We start from the raw sequence: 7,426 nt of genomic DNA, 5'->3' as shown, positions 1-7,426 counted from the left end.
AAAAAAATAAGGCTTTAAAAAACAGCCTGATCGTAGGCATAAGGCACAACCCATGTCTAACGAGGCACAACAATACTTAACACGGATCACCATATATATATATATATATATATAATACTCGTGAAGTTATGATCTAGTTCGAGTATATATTTGAGAATAATTAGATACTGATCTCCATTTTAATTAAAATATATAGGACTCATTGAATATAAAATATGATATATTTTGACATCTCGTTAATATTATATTAATAAATAAAATAATTAAAATATCTCATTTTTATGATATATATCAGAAATGGGAATTAATTTGATGCTATTTTCAACCAAATCTAATTAAGATATCTTTTGGTTAAACAGATTAAATGAGATAAATATATATATATATATATAAATAATAGTGAGTTGATTGTTTGTAAATAGTAATTAAATGGTTTAAGTCAAGATTTATTAAGAGATTTTGGAAAATGAGAGAATACAATGTACGTGATTGTTGGATTACAAAAGTACTAAAGCAAAGTGGCAATGCAACCAACACACATGAAGTACTACTTATATATGAACCACACAAAACGTCCTGCATGCACATCTATATATATCGTATATTCGCAACTGTAACAACAGTAGTACCAACTATAAAGCACGAGAGAAATATGAAACAAAACAATATATATAGATATAAAGCTATATATCTTCTGGAAGGGACTACTATTTTCCAGGACCTTAAATATTCTCCAACCTCCATAGCTGCAATATTAATTTTTCAATGTGAGGCCGGAAACACATGACGATCAAAACTACTTTATCTTTGTCGGAATACCGAATTAACTAACTATTCTCTTTAATTCAATGATCTCTCTATTAACAAAGCTCGATCACTACTCCATCTTCAACAGATCAGGAAAATATATAGATCAGCAACCTTTTCCAACCACCTACCTAATTAACCAATTAATGGCTAGCTACCTCATCATCTGCGTATATAGAACGATCGAGAAAAGCATGCATGCACTACTACTTTATCTTCGAGTGAAAATTATTAAGATTTTCGATATATATCGACAAAATATTTGATCAACTTACAATAAATTAATAAAAATATTTGAACATAAACATGTAAATTATATTGCATGTGTTTTGTTTTGCGAGTAGAATTTGCCGGCCAACGTCAGGCTAGGAGTGATGCATGCATGAGATTTCCAACAGTCGACAAATTAAAGTCGATCGTCATGACCATCAATGAATGCCGATCGAACTTATTAGCTAGACATTTACGTACGTGTTCTGTGTTGGAAAATTCTCCAACACACAATATCATGTAATTAATTAATATTACATGCATATAATTAATTCGAGTTTGGAATGAGCATGAATTAAACATTATTAACGTACGTACGATCGATGTTTCCAATTTTATGTCAGATGCATATATATATAGATCGTTAAATATTAATTAGAAGGATCTAATTTATTTAATTCAGATATATATATATATATATATATATATATATATATATATATATATATATATATATGTATAGCAAGATATAGGGAATATTTATGGAGTACTTCTTGGTTGGCCACAATAGTTTACAGGGAGTACTAATGAAAAGTACTACTACTAGTAGGCATGAATGGAGCATGGTCGTCCACTCTCCTGACATCTTAATATGCTTTCTGCATGATCCACTGAAAACCTAGCAAGCTATCTAATGGAGCATTATATTATTAATATTGTATAACTCGATCGATCCCAAAACAAAAAAAAAAAGCTGTAATTCACTCATCATCATGTTGTACCAAAGGGAAGCATATATCCACTTAACTCATGATCTCATCGATCTGCATGCTGAATAAAGCTAGCTAGCTAGCTACCTACATATCTACATTATCCCTCAGTATTGCATATATGATATCATGATATATATATATATATATATATTTCTTAGCCAGCGGCCTGTTGTAGCTAGCTAGCTTGCAGTTCTTGATCTCGTACTACTTAATTTCTAGCTAAGTACATTATTATTTTTCGTCTAATTTTCATCATGCAGTTCTTGACGCGTACGTCCCGATGGATGACCAATTTCAAACGTCTAGTTATAAGCTGATCCAATATGGTGACATGACATGAAAGCCTAAATTCTATGTATTTTTTTTATACATATATCTACTGAGTGCATTATGGTAGCTAGCTAGATCAGTACTACTACTTTAATTAGCAATAGCTAGCTAGCTATATATATATAGGCCGTGTAAAGTGGCCCATATTTGGATAAGGAAAGCTAATTGCTTGGATGGTCATGGTGTTGATATTATTAATCGGATATTTGACGAGGGATCCGGATCTGATGATGTTGAGCTAACAATTTTGATATTGATGGCGTTGGATTACTTCAAGAAGGTAAATTCATTATTAAAAAAAATAACATTTTATGTTATTTAAATTGGATGTAAAAAAATATAAAATAATTATTAAAATTTATTTTCATAACCATTAATTTTATGTTATTCATATTTAATTTAAGTGACGTAAAAAAATTAATTTTTTTATAATGATTATTTGCATAAATATGACAGCAACTTCACACGTCAAGGTAGGGATGAGATTCGTGAACAAATATACGCGCCTTTGTGTCACCAATTTGCTACTTCTCTACAATCAAATTAAGCACGTTGATAGGTTTTAGAAACAGTCCACAAAGAGTCGAGGCTGAGGACATCCGTTTTCTCTCTATTTAATTACATATTTCTCAATCTCAACATATATTGAAACCCTCTAATTAATTTTGTATGAGGCTTAAAATGTTAAATTATTATAAATTACCATGATAGTATGATCGATTTCTAGTACTCGCATGTACGTGATTGAAAAGAACTAGTACTTTAATTAGGACAGGTTTGGAAGTAAAGAAATCTCATCTTAAATTTAAAATTCTCATATCATCATTATAATTTTTTTAAATTCTCTCACAAAATATAATAAACAATTTAACTTTTTTAAATTTTAATATAATTTTTTTAATCTCAAAACAATAATAATATTAAAAATAATATTTTAAACTCTCATCTCAAACTCAAAATTCTCATCTCTATCTCTAAACCTCCCATTAAATTAATATTACTGTCGAAAGTGTTGTCTTATAGCATGACATATAAATAATTACTAATCAAGTCATCTTCTTCATCTAGATCATGTCGTCCATGCAGCATGCTCTTAATTGGGTATATTAATGCTCCACAAAAAGATCTATATGCTTATGATTTGTGTCGATAGAGATATTTTGGCCAGATCTCATCACTGCAAGAATATCTTTATGATGATGGTCAACAAAAAATAATTAATATATAAGTGGGTACGTAAATGGTGATAATTAAGAACTCCTAAGGGTAATCATGTCATGATTATGAAATAGCTAGCTAGATTTCTAAATTTGTAACTCTCAACTGTACGTCCCCATAGACTCGAGGTAGATTTTTGATGGAGCACTCCTAGCTAGCTATGAGGAAGCAAAAAATATATATATATATATATATATATATATATATATATATTATGCTCTTTTGTTACAACAAATAAATTAACGATCATCAAAATATTAGATAAGTCATGAACAGTCGATATGTTGGACAAAAACAAAAGAAATGTTGGACAAAAAATTATATAGGTACAGTATCTTTATTGGATTATCTAAATATAAATGTAAAATTTGCATAATATGATATGATTTTATATTTAACTATTCTACTCAAAACTTATTTTCACATTAGATTATCCATCTATTAGTTAAAATAATAATAAAATATTATAAATTTAATAATATGTTTTTCTATTAATACATTATTATTTTTTATTAAATAATATGCAAAAATAATGCAGAAAGAAGAATGATAATAGAGAGAGATTAATAGAAGAAGAGAGAATGTATAAAGATATTATTTTTTATTCATTTAGATGTGAAACAGTAACAATTAAATTTGATTACAAATCTTAATTTTACCGTAGTTAAAAGTTAAAAATTTTCAATTTAAATAATTTAATGTAGAGCATTTTTAAGTTTTATTAACAAAATTTTTCATTAAATTTACATTTATATAATCCAATAAAGATGTTTTAATGGCCATTCAAAGAACTATAAAGTGACTAGAGCGAAAGTACCGGTCAAAATCCTGATAGGTCTCAAATTATTATTGATCTCAAATATGGTATCATGTCCTCTTTATAAAAACTTTCAAATAAAAAAAACACACACACACACACATATATATATATATATATATATATATATATATATTCGATCGGTGGACGCTGAGGCCGTTCCCATATTCAAAAGGAGTTCGAAAGCCGATCGATATATTATTTGAACCTTGTATATATATATCATTTCTCTATATTATCATAGCCGTACATTACAAGTGTTGGATGAGGGTTTGATTTCCATTGGTTGGCCGGAGTGGACATCCGTATAAGTCAGCTTTTATCTGCATTTCTTGTCATGAGATGACATATAATTAATTGGCACTAAGACACATATATAAGGATTCATGGAAATGCTTATATATACATATATATATATATATATATATATATATATATATATATAATTATAAGTAGTGGGGTTGTTGGTTTTTGGAGTTATAGCAGCGCGCCAACTAGTTTTTGCTTCGATCTCTTTTCCTTGGTCTCATTAATTTGTTTCAACATTCAATTGGATCTGATTCAAATACTTTCAATCTTCTAGTCTTATCAATACTTTATCAGTACCAACTAATAACAAGTAGTAGTACAAGAGATAAATATTGAAACAGACATTATATATAGAAAGGATATATATATATATATATGCTATTAAAACGACAAGATAACCAATATTATTGTCGTTGTTGTGATGGAGTACATGCTGACCTCTGAAATTTGATATCCAAATATGAGAATGCTGGCTGTTCTTAATTCTAAAATTTTACAATCCATAATCATGACATTAGCTATATATGTAGCATATTTTAAGTAACTGTAATTTAAGTGGTTGATATTCGAAAACATTTGAAATTATATATTACGTTAATATGTGTAATTAGAGATGACATGATTTAAGATGAATGATGATATACAAGACATGTGAAACACTGAAACCATATTATAAATTAATTAACAAGTGTGACTAGGAATTAATGAAGAAAAGGATTGTCTTAACTTGTAATTGGCATGCATCAATATCATGTATACACAAGACAAACCAAATGATCCTGTCTTTCATCCACTCCTTCTCTCTTTTTTCTTTTCCTTGTCTTTTTCAATATTTCTGAACGCGTTCGATGGATTCCATTGATGTGACGAAAGTGTTCCTGCAACCAGACGGCCTACTTCTATAAATTTTATTGGGAAATATCGATCTCTCAACTTTTTGCTCAATCAGTCAGCTAGAAAGTGGGGGGAAAGTTTGAGGGCATAGCCTGAAATTTTTCAGGTGAATTTTTTTCCAATGGCAAACAAAATATTGTGGCAAAAGCTTAGCATGAATGGGATCGTTATCCTGTCAGACAGCTTAAGTCCCAAAAAAGGAACAAAAAATCCTTTGCAATTTGAAGTGTCTGTTTGAGATCCACATGAACATCAAGGACATGTGGGGCATCCACACGCATTCCGCGTGTAATGAGACCCCCCCCCCCCCCCCCCCCCTCTCTCTCCTCCCAAACAATCAGTGTCACCTCAGTACAGCTTGCGTACCTTAAGCAAGTTGATCGTAATCAATACAGTATATACATGGGGCCCCTTTGAGATCAATGAAGGATTCTCCCGCAGGTTGTTGTTGCCTTGTATCGTCATCCATGCCCCAAACAATCTGACATTTGACTCCCATCATTAATTCTTGTAGTCTCTTTTCTCAAACAGCGAGCAGAAAAAATTTCCTTCATCTTGGAAAAGTTCATTATCGTACATCCATCTAAAAAATGGGGGAAAGAGGGATTAAAAAAAGTCCACTTTTGCAGCCCGATATTGGTTGATCAAGTCAATGCAGTTTTCGAGCAATAACTATTAATTGAGCCTGGCATATTGGATGCCTCGATACAAGAAAACACTTCGCAAAAAACCGAACTCGTCAAAACGACAGATATGTATAGTGTGTGTATGTATGTGCCTCATTTTGAGCCTATTTAGGTGCACCTTATAATGGCGTATCTTCCTGCATGTTTGTGCAAAGAAATGGCTCTGAGTCTGCACAGTTGGAGGCGTGCGCTCATTCTGCTCAGGTTGTCAACTTTGTTGTGCACGACTACCAGATAGTGGAGGGCAAGCAAAGCAACTTTGAAAATTAAGCCAGCCCGCAGATCATTGACGACATGCTCATCATCATGTAATTTCATGGGACTACATGACTTTATATAAAATATGCATGTATTAGCTAGATATCATATGTAAATAAATTATAAAACCCGTGCATGCATTTTAATTAATTATTGGCAGCAAATGAAACCTGCAGACTGTCAAGGCTTTGAGCCTTTGACATGCAGGAACATGCTCATGATGATCATCATATAAACTTCTTGGTTTCCCCCCATAAAAAGACTAGTACTTCTGTTGAAGCTCAATTAATTATATTCTAAATTAATTTGATAAAGATGTATAAAATCTGCATTTTTTTTCTGCACCAATATCAAAGCAAAACGGAAACTAGCACGTCTAGTACTGTTGCATGCGTTAGGCCTGGTAGCACCGAACCAATGTACACTCATTTTTTAAGCATGACTCATGCATTTCCACCCAAAAAAAAATGGAGACATATACATATAAATATAAATATATATATATATATATATATATATATACATATAATGGAAGTCATACTCCAATAAAAAGAAATGAAGTGACTTTCCACTCAAGATTCCGTATAAGGGAGTCGTGTACGATTGCAGTGAATTGAGCCCCCACGGCTATTGCACTACACCCTCAATTTAAAATTAAGATTCAACATATAAGCTGGACGCCACTATGAGTAAGCTAGCTTCAATCTAAGCAGGTTTTGCAGACATAATATATGTTTGATTTAACCTCACCCTCCATGAATGCAGGCATGGTATCTCCTTTAAAGAACATTTGGCATCATCTTTTATACAAAAGAAAGACTGTCAAAAGGAGGGAGAGAGAGAGAGAGAGAGAGAGAGAGAGAGAGAGAGAGAGTGCAGGAACAAGCATGTACATTCAGGACATCAGATCCCATTTTCGGTGGGGGGTACAAACGTATCAACTTCTTGAAAGATTGATGTGACTTTATGTAGTGTCCAAGAGTACGAGAAAATTACCCCATGTTCTTGCCTTTTTTTATTGCTTTGTAGACTACTTATTCTTCCACATTCAATACCTTTCTTCAGTGCAAAAACTGGTGGGATTTCAGCATCATGGTACTTAGTGGCAAATGGCAATAGGTAAC

Source organism: Carya illinoinensis, chromosome 5, assembly GCF_018687715.1.
Source record: "Carya illinoinensis cultivar Pawnee chromosome 5, C.illinoinensisPawnee_v1, whole genome shotgun sequence".
In the NCBI taxonomy this organism is placed as follows: Eukaryota; Viridiplantae; Streptophyta; class Magnoliopsida; order Fagales; family Juglandaceae; genus Carya; species Carya illinoinensis.
Note: the sequence above shows the minus strand (reverse complement) of the source record.